Below are 12,860 nucleotides of genomic sequence, written 5' to 3'. Positions count from 1 at the left end.
CATGTATGCATGCATCCTTTGTGGGCTAACTGGTTTGATTTATGGCATGATAGGGATATTGTATGGCATTATGCACACCTAGGATCGTGTCATATGCTATGGTGAAAATTGTGGAGCTGATAGATCATCTAATTGATCACAAATTCATAGCTCAATTGGTATATAGTGTAGATTGGAGCTCTAGTTTTGAACCTGACAGGGAATTAGAACCTGAGATGTATGACTCAGGGGGAGTTGACAACCATGTTTTCTGATTTGTATCACACTTGCTAGACATAGGGGGAGTGAAAATGTTTATGGTTGTACCTATATGATTATGTCTTTGGAAGTGTCCGGGGTTGTGAGATATTTTAATGCCTATTCAATTGAAATCACAACTGGACCAGCAGGAGTGTTGCTTGCAAAGAAGTAAAGTTACCTGCACAAGAGAACCTGCATTTGGTATCGAAGAAGATTCAATTGGTATTAGTGTCGGCTTCAACACTTGATATCAAAAAATTGGGATAAGAATAACTTTTGCATATCAAAGGGAGATGATGCAGTTTGACTGGCAGGTATGTTGTATTCACTAACACATGTGCCTTCAATTGGTTTCAGACTTGTATATGCATGTGTTTCCAGTTTGCATATACACTTTGTTGCTAAGCAATTTGTGTTAGTTGGTGGTTGTGCCTCTATCTCAAGTGTTGTGACTTGAGAGGATGTAACGAATGATAGCTGAAGAAGGAGAAGCATACGATAGAGAAAAAGGGGAGAGAAAACTCTATCAGTGCCCAGTAGACACAAGGAGGAGAAAAAATATGTCAGTGCCCTTTGCCATTGTTGTCAAAGGGGGAGAGAGATTCTGCAGTATGCCACATACTACATGTGTGAGAATCCATGGATCACACACAAGGGGAGAAAGAGAATCTATAGTATGTCGGATACTACATGTGTTGACATCAATGTGAAAGGGGGATGTTATTGGCATCGTGTTGTCATTGATGTCAACCGGTATAGGATGTCAACCGGTATGGGAGATTGATGAGCAGTATAGTCATTATGAATACTGGAAATGGTGCCATTGATGTCATCTAGCTTAGCAGGTAACCGATAAGGAAGAGTGTGTCATCTAGCATAATGGCCATTGGAATCACCGATACACAATTTAGTGTTGACTTGTGTTGAAGACATAAGGACTACATATCGATAAGTGACATGTTGGTAGTGCATTGTTGCCAACCAACAAAAGAGCAATATGTTGAGCGGTTGATTGTGATGAAGAGGGAGAATGTTACCAAAATCACATCAACACTAGAGGTGAAGTATGTGTAGGCCACCGATATGGTGTGTGGATGTGAAACAGTAGGACTCCCACCAAGTAAAGATGCAGTCACCATTTGTAGAGATGACTAACACTGAATGTGCCCCAACTGGATCACATGTGCCTTTTTGAAGATATGCATGCTCAAATAGGAAAGCCACATTGGTGCAATGCAAGATGCAGATGACAAGGATCCACTCCCATCGGTAAGTGGAGCTTATCTCCTATTATGCATGGAATTCATCATAGTTCTCGAAGATAAGATAAAAGAGTTAAAGGCAAGTGTTTGAAGGCTCACACCAGATCAATTGGTGAAACACTAAGTTGCCTTAGGTGCATGAGATTGAAGATATTGTAGCGTCCTAAAATTGCGACACTTGCAATTTCGACTGCATTTTGGTCTTCACGATGGCGACGCAACACGCAACCTGAATGGAGACGCCGAAACCTGATTATGACACTGAAAACTGCATTTTCTTGCACCATGGCCTGAACCTCCTTTGCACCCTGCTGTCCCGGGAGGTGGGACCAGAGCGCCCAGTGCCCTGGTCCTTCAGGACCAAGGCGCCCAGCGCCCTGGTCCCCAAGGACCATGGCACCCAGCGCCCTGGTCCCTGGGTCCTATTTTGGGCCCGGTCTCTTTTGGACTTCGGGTCTTTATGTTTGCAAATTGGAAAATTATCTTTCCTGGTCGGCCTAAGGTCGGGAAAATCAGTCTATTAACCCTAATTGGCAAGTATATAAACTACATTTGCCTCTCCCATTTGGGTAGAAGATGAAAGGAAGAAGGACATATGTGTACAAGCATGGAAACTATACTCAAGCATTCCTTCAAGCAATTGATCATCTCAAGTCTCCATTCAAGGCTAAGTGTTGCATTCAAGACAAGGATTCAACCATTGAAGAGGAGATCATATACTACATGCTACATACTACATACTACTACAACATACAACAACATACAACATCTATACCTTCGCACATAAGGATACAAACATCCTTACAACAAGGTATTAGTACTTGTTTTACATTACAGACATTTACATTTACAGCATTGCTCATTTCTTGGTTAATTCCAAAACCGGGGTTTGACCTAAAGGCAAACCCCTAATCCCTAACCCCCCAATCGTCTTCGCTTCTCTGTGTGTAGGTTGCAGGTACGGGGCTGAAATTGAAGATCTGGAATCCTTGTGCAGAGACGAACAGATCCCCCTTCGTTTCGCGGATTTTTCGGAGGACCGTGGTGCTCGGGCGCCATCGTCCCGACAACTTTCGCTCAAATTTGCAGGACAGCACCGTATCGACATTTTACTGCTAATTCCAGGTCCGCAGCTTCATCCTATATCCCTATCTCAGTTTATAAGCGAATCTTTGTCACTTTCTATGCATTCCTAGCTTAATTCTTCTATCAACATTCTTTACAAAAGAGGGTAGCCTTGCTTTCTTAACCTTTGAAACACATTTAGCATCCAATCTTGCATTGCGTGGGATTGGATCTTGTGGGTTTCAACCCCTCTTTTGAATGTAAAGTCTCTCCCCTAAGTGAAAACCATCAACCCTAGTGAATCTCCCTTCTCTCTCCTTGGAGTTGGAAGAGGGGAGAGCAACTAGGGTTCGATCGCGATTTTCCGCTTTACATTTTGGTGAACCCGACGTGAACATCCTTTCTGATTATTCATGGTTAGATCTGAAAATTGGATTCCTTGATTACATTTCCATGTTGATCTTTTGCAAAATTTTAGAGGTTAATTGCATAAAAACCCTAAATTTTCTTTTTAGTAATTAAGCTTGTGAAATGTCTAAATGTTGATGCTTGTTTCAGATCTGCCCTTCTATTACAAATTATCAATTCATATTTGTGCTTTAATTCTGAAAATTAAGTGGTTAAGTGTCAAAACCCTAATTTTTGAAACCCTCTTGATTCAACCTTTGTCCGACAATTTCACTGATCAAAACATCTCCAAATCAGCTATAACTTTGGATTCCGCAATAAAATCACAATATCTTTCATCCCTGAAAATTTGGAAAAAAGTTGCGAGGACCGTGTGCACTCCGAGCGCCATTGTCCCCAACATTTTTTCCGAAATTTCGGGAGCTAGATCTTACTGTATTTTCCTACTAAAATCCAGAATTTTGGCTGATTTTATCAATTTTAACACCTTCAAAATTACAGTCAAAGTTAGTTTTGTGATTGCTTGGTTTAAGGCTTCTAATCATTCAAAAATCATCGAAATTGAAATTTTGTGTCAAAATTGTGTTCTTACTGTCCTAAATCTGAAAAGTGTGTTTGCATTCATTCGAAATTTCAGTGCTTTATTCAAATTCTTGCAATTTGTGACTTTTGAAATTAAGTGCTTAATTACAACAACTTTAATTTCCGCTTTCAAAATTGAATTTTGCGTGAAATTGAGTCAATTTATAATTTCAAAACTTGCATTGCTCTTGACATTCCCTCTAAAATCATAAAATTCAAAATTTCAGTTTCCCTCTCTTTTTCAAAATTCAAATTTTGCATTTTTCGACAATCTTGGTAGGGTTCAATTTTGAGATTGCAACTTTAATTTGGCCTATCTACAGATCGTATAATCACTCAATTTTTTCAGATTGGCTCTAAAATCATCATACCTTTCATCCCTGCAAATTTTGAAAAAAGTTGCAAGGACCGTGTTGCACTCCGAGCGCCACGGTCCCGGACATTTTTTCTGAAATTTCGGGAGACTGTCGTGATTGCATTTAACAGCTTAAATCTAGAAGATTGGCTGATTTTACTGAAAATTGCTACCTCCAAATTCAAAATCTTCTCTCTCTTTCTAGTGCATGAGTTTTACAACAATAAGCCCTACTTCCACTATTCCCGTTAGACGAAGCCGTAGAATTAAGTCTTTCCGAGGTTTAATTACCGAGGAGATGGAACCTAATTTGAATAGCCTTTTTAACGAGGACATGGGTAATTCCTCTAATCCTCCTAATGATGAAGAAGCTCTCCATGAGGTTTCTGTAGAACAACTTTCAAAATTGGATAACCAATTTGATGATTTTCACCAATGGATGTCTCATGAGTATCCCGACAGTCAAGCTCTTCCTTTAATTGAGGGTCTAAAACATATGCTTCAAAGTGATAAGAATGGAATTGATATTTTGCGTGGTATTGCACACATCGTCGATTCGAATGTGATGCCTATGAAGAGTTGTGCCGAATCTTTAGGTTATACACAACCTCCTACACAAGTCAATCATTCTATTCCTTTGACAACTCCTATTGCTAGCGTACCTACCTTTACATCAAACATAATGGCTACTTCTACACAAGACATTCCTCCTATGATCACCAGTCATGGGGGCAATCCTTCTTCTTCAATTAACCCTCTTCCTTCATTCAATCCGATTTCTTCATTCATTCCTTCAATGAGTGTTCCTATTACATCTCCACAAATGAACATGACGCAAGGGGGCAATTCGTTTTCCATTCCTCCTTGTAGTGTTCCTCCTGTCCAATCATCTCCTATGACTAATTATCATAGGGTCCCACCACCTTACTCTTTACCTTCTTTCAATAACATAACACCTCCATCTCAATCTAACACATCTAATATGAATTCTTCGACTGAAGCGACCATTAACAATCTTGCACAAACTGTCTCTTCTTTACAGCAACAAATTGCCTCTATGAATCAATCTAAGTTTAGTGTGCCCACATTTGATTTTGCGAGCCCACTTTCTCTTGACATTGTTCGAGCTATCCCTCCTAAACATGCTGAAATCCCGAATTTGGAGCTTTATAATGGTAAAGGTGATCCTCTAACACATGTTAAGACTTTTCAAACAATATGTACTGATTTTGCTTATGACCAAAGGTTGCTTGCAAAACTATTCACTAGAACATTAAGAGACAAAGCCCTACAATGGTATTGCTCGTTGCCTTCTTATTCTATTACTTCTTTTGAACAACTTGCAAATGCTTTCATTCAACAATTTCAAAACAATATAAGTCCTAAAGTTACTTTGATTGATTTAATGCATTGTAAACAAGGTGTTAAAGAAAAAGTGACTGATTTCATTGGTAGATATAAGCATTTGTATGCTCAAATTTCTTTTCCAGTGCCTGATAATGATATTCAAAGAATCTTTATTTCTAATTTGCAAAAAGATATTCGAGACAAACTTCTGTTTTCTGAGTTTACTTCTTTCCAACAGTTGTGTGCCACTCTTCACAATTATCAACTGACTGTGAGTCAAATGGAACAATCACATCCTATGGCTCCGAGTGATAAGGGTGATAGCAGTCAACAACCATTTGGGAAGTTTAAACCGAATAGAGATTCCATCAAATTCAATGAAAACATCATCAACAACAATGTGAATGCAGCATCAGGTGTGCCTCCTATTTCTAAATTTTTCAAGAAAGAAAGAAAGTATACTCCTTTGAATGAATCATTGCATAGTATTATGAATAAGTTATTGGAACAAAATGTGCTTACTCTTCCTCCTGTACGACAAATTGATCCTGCAAAGATTACTTCACCTTATTTTGATAACAAAGCTTTTTGTCACTTTCATCGTCAGCCTGGGCATGATACTGAAAAATGTTTTTCTTTAAAGGGTAAAATTCAAGATTTGATTGATAATAATACTATCTCTGTTTCCGGAGTGAATGATAAAGGCAACACATCTATAGCTCCTCCTAACCAAAATCTTCAGATTTTTACTGATCCATTACCTTCTCATACCTCTAATGCGATTGAGGCTAATGATTCCTCTCTCTCATCTGCTGGTCTTGTGTCTATGGCTCCGAATGTGATTAACTTTGTAGAGCAGCAAGAAAATCATAAAGAACCTTCCATCACATTTGATTCCAGTGAAACCATCAGGGCACCTGATGGTCCTTTATACATAGTTGCAAAAGTCAAGAATACACCTTGCTGTGGAGTGCTTATTGATCCTTCGTGCATGGTTAATGTTATTACTGAAGAATTTCTTTTTACTTTGTAATTGAATCAAGCGATATATGACAAAACAGATGTGATTGTGAAACTATTTGATGCATTTTCTTCTCCTGCAATTGGTTCTATTACATTGACTATTGAGGTCCATAACAAATCCCTTGATGTGAACTTTGCTATTATTCCATCTTCCGAACAATTTCATGTGAAGCTTGGCTATCCTTGGCTATCTTCCATGAAAGCTATTGCTTCTGCTATTCACAAGTGTTTGAAATTTCCCCATAATGGTGAAGTTGTTACTGTCAATCATAGTCTCTTTAAACCAGCTGAAAGAACTTCTAGCGTTCCTATTGATTATTTTTGGCCTAAACAATTCCAATCTCTTCCTCCGTGAAGTGATCATCTTTTCAAATCTTATCAAAAGTGGAAAACAGATATGATCCTATCTCTAAGTGAACCTAGAACACCCAAACTTGATATTCCTATCATTCTTGAGAAGGAAGTCCATCCTTTGAAAGATAAAACTAATATCTTTCCTCAAGAAGATTCCCAACCCGTTCCTATGGATGTGACTATGTCTATATCTAATAAACTTCCTAAAAGTAGACCTATCCCTCCTCGTCATGATGGACTTGGTCTCCTTCCTAAACCAAATATTCCTCCTTTATATGGAGCAGTTCCTCCTCCTTCTTTTTATAGAGAGAAGAGACCTTCTTCTTCTCCTATTATCCAGCCTAAGAGACCACAACCTAAACACCCAAGTGATAAGGATGAGAACATTCCTCCTCCTCAATCTTCTCCACTTCCTACTAAGACTAGACAAAATCGTTCTGCACGTGAACGCCGACGAAAACGTCGTCTTAGAGCTCAAGCAGCTGCTTTTCAAACTTTGCAATCTCCAAAAACACCTTCAACAAGCATTATTCCATTTTCTCCAAAATCTCCAAAACATAAGATGCATGATGGTCTTGATCCTGTGCGAGTTAAAGATCCTATTTTTATAAATCTTGATGATGATATAGGTGAAAATGTTATTCATGATGAAAATGCTACTTCTCCTGTTCATTCTGATAGTGAATATGAACTTGTTGATATTGATAACCATTTATCTAATGAATTTTCTAAAGCACTTATCCTAGCTCCTAGACAAGAACAACGTGGCTTGGAACATGAACATAGCCCTTGTTTGGATCTTGTGATAGCTCCATCTACTGTGTTTAATGTTCCTCCTCTAGCGTGTTCCCTGCCTTCCCGAAACATTGATCAGTAAGATCGAGGGGTAGATGACGTGCTAGACTAGTTACATTAGCATAGCAGATTCTCTCCTCCTCTCTTGTGTTACTTCTTCTATACGTTATTCTCATTCTTCTATTTGTTGTCCTTAGTGTTGTCTACTTGAGGACGATGCAAAGCATTGAGATCTCTCGATCTCTCTCATGTTGACTCAAAAGACACATGTGTTCCCTTCTTCTAGGTGACCTTCCTTGATTAGGGAATGAAGAACAATTATGCATACATACATATGATATACATGAATTATCATACAGCATACTGACCCTGAGGAAAGCGAAGTCACCTCGTGCTTTATGTTTTGTGTCTATTATCTTTGGACTTATCTCACACTTGGGGGCTAAATCCTTGCGATAACGTGCTCCTTTCCTTTCTCATTTCTTATGTGTATCACTATGTTAAAACAATCACCCTCGGTGAGGCGTGTGCGATCACTTTAACGTAGGGGGGCATACATCCCGTTCATATCTTTTCAAGATACTTGAAAATTTCTTGACAAATTTAGCTTTGCCTTGAAAATTTTTGATATCTTTCTTGCATGACTCATAGTGAGGGAACCTTACTACTGACAGTCATGGTTCTCCCTCATGATCTTCCCTTTTACTTTTTCAATCGAAGTCGTAAGATCCTTAGTCCACTGGGGGCTTGGTGTGTCTTGCCTCCTTGACGTGGTGAAAGTCTTTCAATATTGTTTCCTTGTACTTTACCAGAAGTATGAGCATACATACTCCCACTAAAGTGGGGGCTAAATGTAGCGTCCTAAAATTGCGACACTTGCAATTTCGACTGCATTTTGGTCTTCACGATGGTGACGCAACACGCAACCTGAATGGAGACCCCGAAACCTGATTATGACACTAAAAACTGCATTTTCTTGCACCATGGCCTGAACCTCCTTTGCACCCTGCTGTCCCGGGAGGTGGGACCAGAGCGCCCAGCGCCTTGGTCCTTCAGGACCAGGGCGCCCAGCATCCTGGTCCCCCAGGACCATGGCGCCCAGCGCCCTGGTCCCTGGGTCCTATTTTGGGCCCAGTCTCTTTTGGACTTCGGGTCTTTATGTTTGCAAATTGGAAAATTATCTTTCCTGGTCGGCCTAAGGTCGGGAAAATCAGTCTATTAACCCTAATTGGCAAGTATATAAACTACATTTGCCTCTCCCATTTGGGTAGAAGATGAAAGGAAGAAGGACATATGTGTACAAGCGTGGAAACTATACTCAAGCATTCCTTCAAGCAATTGATCATCTCAAGTCTCCATTCAAGGCTAAGTGTTGCATTCAAGACAAGGATTCAACCATTGAAGAGGAGATCACATACTACATGCTACATACTACATACTACTACAACATACAACAACATACAACATCTATACCTTCGCACATAAGGATACAAACATCCTTACAACAAGGTATTAGTACTTGTTTTACATTACAGACATTTACATTTACAGCATTGCTCATTTCTTGGTTAATTCCAAAACCGGGGTTTGACCTAAAGGCAAACCCCTAATCCCTAACCCCCCAATCATCTTCGCTTCTCTATGTGTAGGTTGTAGGTACGCGGCTGAAATTGAAGATCTAGAATCCTTGTGCAGAGACGAACAGATCCCCCTTCGTTTCGCGGATTTTTCGGAGGACCGTGGTGCTCGGGCGCCATCGTCTCGACAACTTTCGCTCAAATTTGTAGGACAGCACCGTATCGACATTTTACTACTAATTCCAGGTCCCCAGCTTCATCCTATATCCCTATCTCAGTTTATAAGTGAATCTTTGTCACTTTCTATGCATTCCTAGCTTAATTCTTCTATCAACATTCTTTACAAAAGAGGGTAGCCTTGCTTTCTTAACCCTTGAAACACATTTAGCATCCAATCTTGCATTGCGTGGGATTGGATCTTGTGAGTTTCAACCCCTCTTTTGAATGTAAAGTCTCTCCCCTAAGTGAAAACCATCAACCCTAGTGAATCTCCCTTCTCTCTCCTTGGAGTTGGAAGAGGGGAGAGCAACTAGGGTTCGATCGCGATTTTCCGCTTTACAGATATGCACTGGATTAGCTGGGTAGACATGATGAGTTGTTGGTACAGAGAAGGAAGGATATGTTTGTCACTTTGACAAACCAATTGATAGGAGAACTGGTCAATAGATGAAGAAGTCAAGTTTGAGTAGAAGCAGACAAATGGAGATTGGTGAAGGCTGATGACATGATGTCATCAAGGTGTTTATTGGTAAGTATGTCCACCGGTAATGCTGCAAAGTGCAGATGCAAAAGGCTCCCTTCTAATGAAGATGTGCATGAGGTAGGTTGGTATGTGTGCTGACCGGTTTAGGTGCTCCACCGGAAGAGAAGCAAAGTGCAAGGTTGAAGGCAGATTGGTTAGGGTATAACCGATAGGGTCTGTGAACCCGGTTGTGTGGTTGGTCGGTGATCCTATCTGGACTGACATAACCGACCTAGCAAAGGTGGATGCCGATAAAGGGGACACATGGAGGTGAAGTGGTATGCGTGCATAGGTCGGTGTGATGTGTCAGTGATCTTGTTGGCAACTGGTCCAACATTTATGACGACTTTGAAGCTCGAGGAATGAAGGCAGATGATTACGGCTTAAGATCAAGGAAACAACAAAGATCAAGTATAGGTTGATCTTGCAGATCAAAGAGGATGAATTAAATTGCATCACGCACGTGATCAATCAAACAAAAGGCCAAAAATCATGCTATAGACGACAAAAGAGAGAACATGGTTTGCAAGGTAAACTGATGGGTGGTGCTCATTGATTGAGTGTTGAACATTGATCAAGGACATGATATCATATTGGATATGATATGTCATGATGATCAAAGATCAAATCGCATACAGATTCAGTGCATGGCAGAAACCCTAGCGTGCAAATGTTCAAACTCACATTTAGGCAGGAAAATCTGGCTATAAGTATGTGAGCCAAAGATATTGTTGGTGTTGCTGCAAGAGAGAGGAAATCAGTCAAGTGTTCAATGACAATCAGAGGAGAGACTCAGTGTGAGAGAGAATAGGGTTGAAGAGTTCAACCGACAACAGTGAGGCAACCGGTAGTCTGCAAATAAGTCTGAGAGAGGAGTACACCGGTGGTGACTGAACTGACAGAGAAGAGTCATAGAAGATTACAGAGAAGGCAAGATGAGAAACAACAAGCATCAGATAATAGATATTTTATTGTGTGAAGAAGATCGGTGGTGGCCAGCAGTAGTGTGACAGAGAGGTTGGAGAACCAACAGAGACCAGAACTGGCAGAGAAGAAGAAGAGGTTGAACTAGCAAGAGTGCAGCTGAGATTAAGGTGCAGAAGAGAGTGATTTGCAGTAGGAGATAAGGTTGCAGCAGAGAGAAGGTGAGCAGAGAACCGATAGAGATCTGTAGAGGATAATCGGTGGAGAGACATACATGAGAGTTACAAAGTTCTTTTGTAACAAGAAGATAACTTTTGTATTTATTATATGACCTTTTAATCACTGAGTTGGAGCTCAGTGCAGGGGTTGGTGCCCTAAAATCAAGGGTTGGTGCTCCTTAGGTTGGTGCCCTAAAGCAGGAGTGGTACTCCTTGGGTTGGTTCCCTAAATGTTGTAACCAAATGTTTTATTGTGAGGCTGGATTGGAGCAGTAGTCTCCAGTAGCATTTCTCACCGAGGTTTTTCCCATCTTGGGTTTTCCTCATACATATTGTGTTATGTGGTGTCCCTTTTATGTGTGGTTGCATTTGTGTCATCCTCCCATCTAACAGGTATGTCTGCTTTATGTTAGATCTATTAACCGGTATACACACATAGGATAAAAAAAGAGTTAAGTTTGGAAATCACTGATTCACCCCCCCCCTCTCAGTGACATCTATTGTTCAACATCTTCTACAAATATTTCCAAAACCTAATGCAAATTACACTTTCAACAATGTGCATAGAAAGTGCTAGAACACCCCCAAACTACCAAACAAACACTATAAATTCACACAAACCTACACCAAATGATTTGTAAACATAAATAATAGTAAATACAAAATAAAATAACAAAACCATGGACTCAAATCCCTTGCAAACTTCATCAACACGCAACACACAAAAATAGAAAAAAATAAAACAAGAAATTTGGAATAAACTGCAACCCTTTTGCTCATGGGTAATCTTTGAATGAGATTATTCTCTGGTAATATTTTATTCTAGACTGTTAGAAAATAAGACATCAACAACAAAATATGTAGCTTCAAATTAACTATAAATTAGATTTAACAATATTTAGCATATGAATGAAATCAGTTATAACATCAAAAGATAACACCACAGAATGTTAAACACAAAACATTGGAATTGCATGGAGAAACCCTTTCGGGCAAAAAATCCACCAAGAAGAGATGAAAGACTCGTATTATTAGCAATATGAAATTAGAATACAACTCTCAAACTCCACTCTTGTCTTCAATTTGGCAGCATAACCCCTCCAAACAAAACTTAAATAAACTCTATTTTATCTCCAACTCAAGCCCTCAATATATAGACTTATGGAGGCTCAATATATCACCATAAAACATTACCATGACTCTAAACAAGGTTCCAAAATACCATTGCAAAAATCAATAGACCCTTACATGTCAAATATGGTCTCTTACATGACATTACACCTTATAAGTTGTCCCCCCAAAATAGGTGCTACTCTTACATGTGTCATAGGCTATAAATAGCTTATGTAAGGATACTCATACATGTGATATAATAACTAAGTCCCATGTCCAAAATGATCCACCCCATTTTTAGCCTTTATAGTTGTCATAGAATCTATCAAACCATCCCTAAAAATAGGCTTTTCATGTTATACCACTTTATGGGCATATTTTAATAACTAATAGATTGATTTTTAAGGAATTGACATGTGTCAAAAGTTCCAACTCATAAAACTCACACCCCTTCTAATGGAGCACAATTATTAATAGCATAAATGTCAAATAATCATGGGAAAATGTAAAATATTAATAAAATAAATACTCCAAAAATTGCTAATATTCAGACACCTTAATTTCCAACATTCTCTCACTTTTCAAATACCTTGAAAGATCTAAGGGGAATGACACCATAATGAAATCAACTAGGAACACGAAACAAGTCTTGTGGCCTTTCTGCACCAATCAAACATTATTGTGCTCACAAGTTTGGTGGAATAATCTGCAACATTCACTTGAGTGACAATTTTCTTCAACTTAATATGTCAATTTGCAATCAACTCACCAAAAAATGGTATTGTACATCCACATGCTTAGTCTGTGCATGATACATAGGATTCATTGCTAAAGGAATTACACTCTAGCTATCAC

The sequence above is a fragment of the Cryptomeria japonica genome, chromosome 9 (assembly GCF_030272615.1).
Source record: "Cryptomeria japonica chromosome 9, Sugi_1.0, whole genome shotgun sequence".
NCBI lineage: Eukaryota > Viridiplantae > Streptophyta > Pinopsida > Cupressales > Cupressaceae > Cryptomeria > Cryptomeria japonica.
This window is presented reverse-complemented; position numbering follows the sequence as displayed.